This window comes from Pteropus vampyrus, unplaced genomic scaffold, assembly GCF_000151845.1.
Source record: "Pteropus vampyrus isolate Shadow unplaced genomic scaffold, Pvam_2.0 Scaffold199, whole genome shotgun sequence".
In the NCBI taxonomy this organism is placed as follows: Eukaryota; Metazoa; Chordata; class Mammalia; order Chiroptera; family Pteropodidae; genus Pteropus; species Pteropus vampyrus.
Window position 1 is genome coordinate 1,461,969 of NW_011888980.1, and position 7,361 is coordinate 1,469,329.

The window sequence follows — 7,361 nt, forward strand, 5'->3', positions numbered from 1 at the left end:
TAAATTCTAAGTCTCCAATTTTGTGAAATTTATTCATCTTGAAGTCTCAATATGTAATGAATGGGTCCTTTCAGCATACTTCCATAGCACTCTGTAATGATAGGAACGGTTCACGGTATCAAATGCCCGCCGTGCACCAGGCACTGTAGCATACTCTCTACATGTATTTTTCATTCATTTCCTTCATTGACAATATAAGTATCTTGGATTGGATCCAGAGAAGTTCGGGCCATCTCTAGGAGGCCTTTGTGTTAACATTTACAAACACTAGCTATCTTAGCAATTAGATAACTAGCTATCTTAGCAATTAGCTAGCTGTAACTAGGTCTCTTAGCAATGCCATTAAGGAGCTAAGGAATAGTAAAGTGGGCAGGTTTTATTCGCTCTGTGTCCCAAAGCTACAGATTGCCTTTGACAGCAGGTGAGATCCAGCAGATGAGAAAGCTTGAATTTATCAGACCCAGATATGTACAGGAATTTATTACATGAAAAAAGTGGTATATTAAATCAGTAGGGAAAATATGGTTTATTTAGTGTATAGTGCTGGAAAAACACATGACTATCTAGAAAAAGAAATGGGATCCCAATTTCACTTTATATGGCAAAAGAAATTACAGAAGGATTAAAAAACCCCTAAATATTAAAAATCAATTCATTAAAATATTGGTGGAACTATGAGAATATTTTTAAAAATCTTAGAATAGCAAAGACCTTTGTACACATGAAGAAAACCATAAGCAAATCCACGAAAAGTCTGATAAATTTGCAATATTAAAACTTAAAATTTTTGCATGGAAATATAACATAAACAAAATCAAGAGACATAAGACAAACTGAGGAAAATGTATTTGCTTTTGAAAAAGCGTATTTAAAAAAATCAAAGAGACTCCTTCAAATAAGTGAGAAAAGCTCAATAATTCAATAGGAAAATGAGATGAATATAGAATGAGACAGTCAAACGTATTTTAATGCGACATTCTAAAACAGAATGCAGAACTCTGTGTGTATTATGAGACCATTTGTGTAAAAAGGCGTGTACAGTTGACCTGGAACAACATGGATTTGAACTGTATGGGTTCACTTATATGTGGATTTTTTTTCAATAAATATACAATTGGCCTTGAATCTCTGAGTTTTGCATCTGCAGATCCAACCACCTGTGGATCGAAAACAGCATTTTCCATCTGCAGTGGGAAATCTGTAAATACAGAGGGCCATTTTATATAAAGGGCTAGAACATCCGAAGATTTGGGAATCTGTGGGGATGGGAGGGTAGGTTTCTAGAACCAATTCCCCATGGATATTGGGGGATTTGCCACAAATGTACGTACCCTTAGATGATATATACTTTTGTTTATTTTTGAACTTTATAAAAATGGTATCATACTTTGTGCATTCTTTTGCAACTTGTTAATTTGCCTCCTTCCCCTCAAAACATAGCAGAATATGCCACTGCAAAATATACCTTTTTGGGCTGATTGTTTTTGGGAAACAGCAGACACAGGAGTTGCTCTGAAAACAGAATAGAATAGAAGTTCCCCTTCTGTAAGGGACGTTTACATTTACAGTTATGTGCTATGTAATGGCATTTTGGTCAATGACTGACTGAATATACAGTGGTGGTCCCAAAAGATTACAGTGGAGCTGAACATTCTCATTGCCTAGTTATGTTGTAGCCGTCGTAAAGTCTAAAGTCGTACCACAATGCATTACTAGTGTTTGTGGTGATGCTGGTGTAAAAAAACCTACTGTACTTCCAGTCGTATAAAATACAATTACAATAGTAGGTTATACCTTATAGGTTTGTGTAAGTGCACTCTATGATGTTTGCACAATGATGAAATTACCTAATGACAAATTTCTCAGAGTGTATCCTGGTTGTTAAGTGGCACATGACTGTATAAGGGAAATCTCCACTTGTAAAGGTGTCTCTCTCTCTCTGTACCCAGAAGAGAAGGATGTCTCTAAATCTCCAGAAACTCATCAACAGAGAAATCACCGACTTAAATCTGCACGAAAAATTTACCCTTGTTTACTATGCTTTTTCCTGGTAACTCTCCCACAACTGGCCTCCCTCCCTCAATATCTTTCGTCTTTAGCTGAAGATATTATTTAAGGTAGCACTTTGGCCATTTCCAAGAGAGTTACTTTTTTTTTTTTTGCTTTTCTCTTGTTAACCTGTCTTTTATTACAGAGGAGTCTCAGCCAACAACTCATAAGGATGGAGGGAAAATTATTTTTCTTCTCTTACATCACTTAACATTATTTCCTAAGCTTTATCCATATTGAAGCTTATAGCTATGGTTCACTTATTTTCATTGTTGTGTAGAATTCCATTGTATCAATATATCATCATTTACTTATTCAGTCTTCTGTTGATGGACATTGAGTTGTTCCAGTTCTTTATATCATGAACAGTGCTGCTAAGAATATTATTCAATATGTTTTGATGCATGAATGTAAGAATTCTTAGCGTATATACATATCTAAGAGAGATTAATCTGAATGTTCCTTTTGTGAAGATAGTGGATCTTTTTACAGACTTATTGGCAATTCTGAGAAATGCCTATTCATGTCTCTTGCTCTCTTTTCTATTGGGCTGTTGGTTATCTTATTAATTAGTAAGAATTCTATCATCATGGGTGGCAAACCGCCAAAATCCTATTGTAGTTTTAGAATTATTTGCCTTGTAAGAGTATTAAAATATTAAAAATAGCTTACTAGGAGTCTTAAATGTTGGAGTGCTTGAGGATTGTGGTGGAAGAAAAGTTTCCCTCAACCTTCTTAGGGTCCCTGGCTGGGTCCGAAAATTAAATTGACAAAGACAGACTAACAGAAGAAAAGTATACAAATTTTACTGAACTTTTACATGTACATCGGAGCTTTCATAAGAGAATGAAGACTTGAGGAAGTGACCAGAGCGGAAAGCTTTTATACCTTTTAGATAAACAATACGTTTCTGAAGAATTACAGGACAAAGGAGTTTGGGCTAAGGGTAGCCTACCTAGGACTTCTCTTCCTTAACTAGGAAGTTAAGGATTAGTTTAACAAGTTTTGTTTGCAGATTCCTCTGATGCCAGCACAGGGCTGATAAGAGTCTGTCTCCATTCAAAGGAGAATTTATTTCCTGCTGTTAGGCAGAAAAGGGGGAGCTTTATCTGTGTTTATTGCTTCTTAATTGCCTTCAGCTCAAAATAATTTTTATATCAAAGAGACGTATTTTGGGGCAACATTCCGATTTCCTTCAGAATCATTTGGCAAGTTAAAAAAATACGTATTTCCTGACCTTGACTCCAGAGTCCAATACATTAGGTCTGAGATGGGACGTAACAATGTGCATTTTTAACAATTAAGTCAATTTTGACAATCCTTGGAGAAACATTGCCTCAGAGGGTGTATGGGGGAGCATTGGGGAGGTAACACAGGGTAAGAGAGGAGAGACCAGTGAGAGAATTCAGAGAAATTATTCAATGAAAGAGAGGTTTGAGGAGCAGGCACAATATGAAGACAGTTGAATGTCGAATGTGAGCAAGTCTCAATTGCAAGTATGAGAAGAAGAGATAAAGTTTAAAGCAAGGGCAAGAGGAATAATTCAGAAAGCTACTACATAAGAAATAAAAGTAAAGAAGTAAAACCTCAATTTAGAAATAAAAGAAGTAAAACCTCAATTTAGAAATATTCATTCATTCATTCATTTGTCGATATAAGAAACGTCCAAACCTGGAGAGGATTTTTATAAGAGTTTATTTGAGCCAAACTGATGACGTGCGCTGGGGAGCAAGATCTCAAATGCTCCCAAGAATAACAGTTTCACAGTTTCTTTTATGCACTTGAAGGAACATAAGGAAGATTACATGGAGGTTGGAGGTCGGAGAAAGCAAGGCAGGGATTGCATAACAGGACAGTTAACAAGATTATGCGTTCTCTTGAAGGTTAATACCCACTTCTAGGGGTATTACTTCTGGTATTTCAAAGATATGTTAACCTAGAGGCACAAGAACATGTACAGGTTTGGCTTAACACCTTTCACTAAAGAAGTTACAGGCCTGGGGGGTGACAACCCACCATTACCTGCCCAGTTAGGAATTTATAATCAGACCACCCTGTGAGATTACTTACCATAGGATCTCCCTACCAATCCACAATACATTCATTTTACTGATACTTGTTGAGCATTTACCCTGTGTCAGATGTTGAGTAAGATGCTAGGAATGCAAAGAAATTAAAAAATGGTCCCTCTCTGAAAAGAAATGGGAAAGGCAAATGTACAAAAGAAGTACCAAGTGCTAGAACAAGGGTAGAATGTACTATAAAAGTAATAATTGTTGGGGTGAGATCACCAGAGACATTTTTGCAAACACCTCTTCCACCCCTACATAGTTTTATTTAATTTATTCAGCAGTCTTTATTGCGTGCTTATTACAGGCCAGGTACAAGGAACAAGATAGACGTTTTCCACTCTTGGAGAGGTAATATTTCAATAGGGAGTGTTAGAAAATGCAATGATTAACCAATATATGAACAAGAAAAAGTAACAGGTGGTGATAAATGCTAGGTATAAAAAAGAAATAGGAGGATAGGGCCTCTCTGAAGAGGTCACAGTGCAGCTTAGATCTGGATTAAGAGCCAGCCAGTAAATATAGAGGGATGTTGGGGGGAAGGATGAGGTGGGGGTGAGTAGATGGATGGGCAAGGAGAGCATTCTAAGCAGAGGAAACGACTGGTTGCAGACACTGTAACGTGGGCCTGAGCTCAGCTGGTGGGAAACAGAAAGGCTGGAGCACAGTCAGGGAGGGGAAATTGGCAATGAAGTAGGAGATGAAATCAGCCAGATTCTAAAAGTGAGTTAAAGAGTTATTTTATTCAATGTGATGGGAACCTACTTGAGGATTTTAAGGTGAAGACTGGATGAGATTATATATATAAAATTAGAATGGTTTGGGGTTGGAAGCAGGAAGAATGCCTTTTGTGACAGTCCAAGACTAGGGACTGAGTAGTACCTGAGTAGATGATGGTAGTAGCAGCATAGGTTAGAGAGGGTAGAGGATCTGGTTGCTTTCTGGTAGAAAGCATAAGACCTACTGTTGGAACAGTGTGGGATGTGAAGGAAGGACAAGTGTCAAGGCTGACTCTGGCCCCCAAAGCTTGTCCAATCTATCTCCTAACGTCTTCATGAATGATATGTATCCCTTCTTTTTCCATGCTGCTATCTCAGATCTTATTATCTCTGACCTCGAATCCTTTAAGAACCTGCCAACGAACTCTTCCTGGGGTGTCAAGCCTGTTCTCTTCTCTGTCCATCTTCACATTGTTGACTGTTTTTTTTTTTTTTCAGTGATTTTTCTAAACAAAACTAATCACATCACTGCCCTCCTTAAAATGATTAAGCGAGTTCCTAAATGCCCTTAGACCAAAACTCAAATTCCTTAGGGCTAAGGAAAGGAATTAAAATGTTAGGTACTTTTCCTGCATTGAATCCTCATTTAATCCCTTCCAGAATCCCATGAGGAACTGATTATTCTCCATTTAATGGGTAATAAACTGAAACCAGAGGTGAAAGAATTTGCCCAAGGTCACAAGGTTACAGAGCTATTAAATAGCACATAAACTAGTGGTTTGCAAACATGACTGTAACAGGGGCTATTCTTGGGGGGTGGGAGAGCCCCCCAGGGTAACAGTATCTGAATATTCTGGAGAGAAGTTCTTCTTTTTCTTTCTTTCCTTCTTTCTTTTTTTTTAAATAGACTATTTTTAGAGCAGTTTTAGGTTCACAGCAATGTTAAGTGGAAGGTTCGGAGATTTCTCATACACTTACTGTCCCTACATATATATGCCCATCCTCCCCCATTATCCACATCTCCCACCAGAGTGGTACATTTGTTACACTCGATGAACTTTCAGTGACACAGCATTATCACGTAGAGTCCATAGTTTATGTTAGGGTTCACTCTTGGTGCTGTACAGTCTATGGGTTTGGACGAATATATAGTGACATGCAGCCATCATAGAGAGTAGTTGAGTAGTTTCACTGCCCCCAAAATCCTTTGTGCTATTTCTGTTCGTTCCTTCCTTCCTTCTAATCATTGGCAACTGCTGATCTTTTTACTGTCTCCATAGTTTTGCCTTTTCGAGAATATCATATAGTTGGAATCCGACAGTATGCAGTCTTTTCAGATTGACTTCTTTCATTTAGTAATATGCATTTAAGTTTCCTCCATGTCTTTTCATGGTTCGATAGCTTATTTCTTTTCACCACAAAATAATATTTCACTGTCTGGATGTACCACAGTTGATTTATCCATTCATCTACTGAAGGACATTTTGGTTGTTTCCAAGTTTTGACAATTTTGAATGAAGCTGCTATAAACCTCCATTGCAGTCTTGTGTGGACACAGATTTTCAATTCCTTTGGTTAAATAAATAACGAGTGTGATTGCTGAATCAAATGTTTAGTTTCGTGAGAAATTGCCAGTGTCTTGCAAAATGGTTCAGCCACTTTGCTGTGTCTGTACCATTTTGCATTCCCACCAGCAGTTAGAGTTCCTGTTGCTTCACATCCTTATCAACATTTGGTGTTGTCAGTGTTCTGGATTTTTGTCATTTTAATAGGTGTTTAGTGGTACCTCATTGTCTTAATTTGCATTTCTCTGGTGACATATGATATGGGACATCTTTTCATATGCTTATTTGCCATCTGTATATCCTCTTTGGTGAGGTATCTATAAGGTATTTGGTCTATTTTTAAAATCAGGTTGTTTGTTTTTCATTGTCGAATTTTAAGAATTCTTTGAATATTTTGGATAATAGTCCTTTATCAGATGTGTCTTTCACAAATATTATATCCTAGTCTGGCTTATTTTTTTTCATAGAGCAGAAATATTTAATTTTAACGAAGTCTAGTTTATTAATTATTTCTTCTCTACCAGCTCTTACATTATTGCTGTCATTTATTACACTTATACTTAAGCATATGTATTTTATTTATATATTATTTTGAACAAACTGTTATCTGTTAGATCAATTAAGCATAAGTAAAATGAAAGTTTCCATTTTGCTTTCACTTATTCCTTCTCTAATACTCTTTTTTTCCCCCTTTATGTGGATCTGAGCTTTATAACCTACATTATTTCTCTTCTCTCTAGAAAATTTCTAACATTTCAAGGTGGGTTTACTGGCAACACAATTTTTGTTTGTCTGAAAACGTATTTCTCTTTCACTTTTGAAGGATAATTTCACTGCGTACAGAATTCCAGACTGGTAATTTTTTCTTCTCCAGATTTTGAATATTTCACTCCATTTTCTTATTGCTTGCATGGCTGGAGGAGAAGTCAGATATAATTCTTATCACTGCTTCTCTATAG

At 36.8% G+C, this 7,361-nt stretch overlaps 1 pseudogene; it reads right to left on the reverse strand.

Moving 5' to 3' along the window:
• Positions 1-5,301, reverse strand: part of LOC111746720 — a 20,274-nt pseudogene extending 14,973 nt beyond the window's left edge.
• Between the last annotated feature and the right edge of the window lie 2,060 nt (positions 5,302-7,361).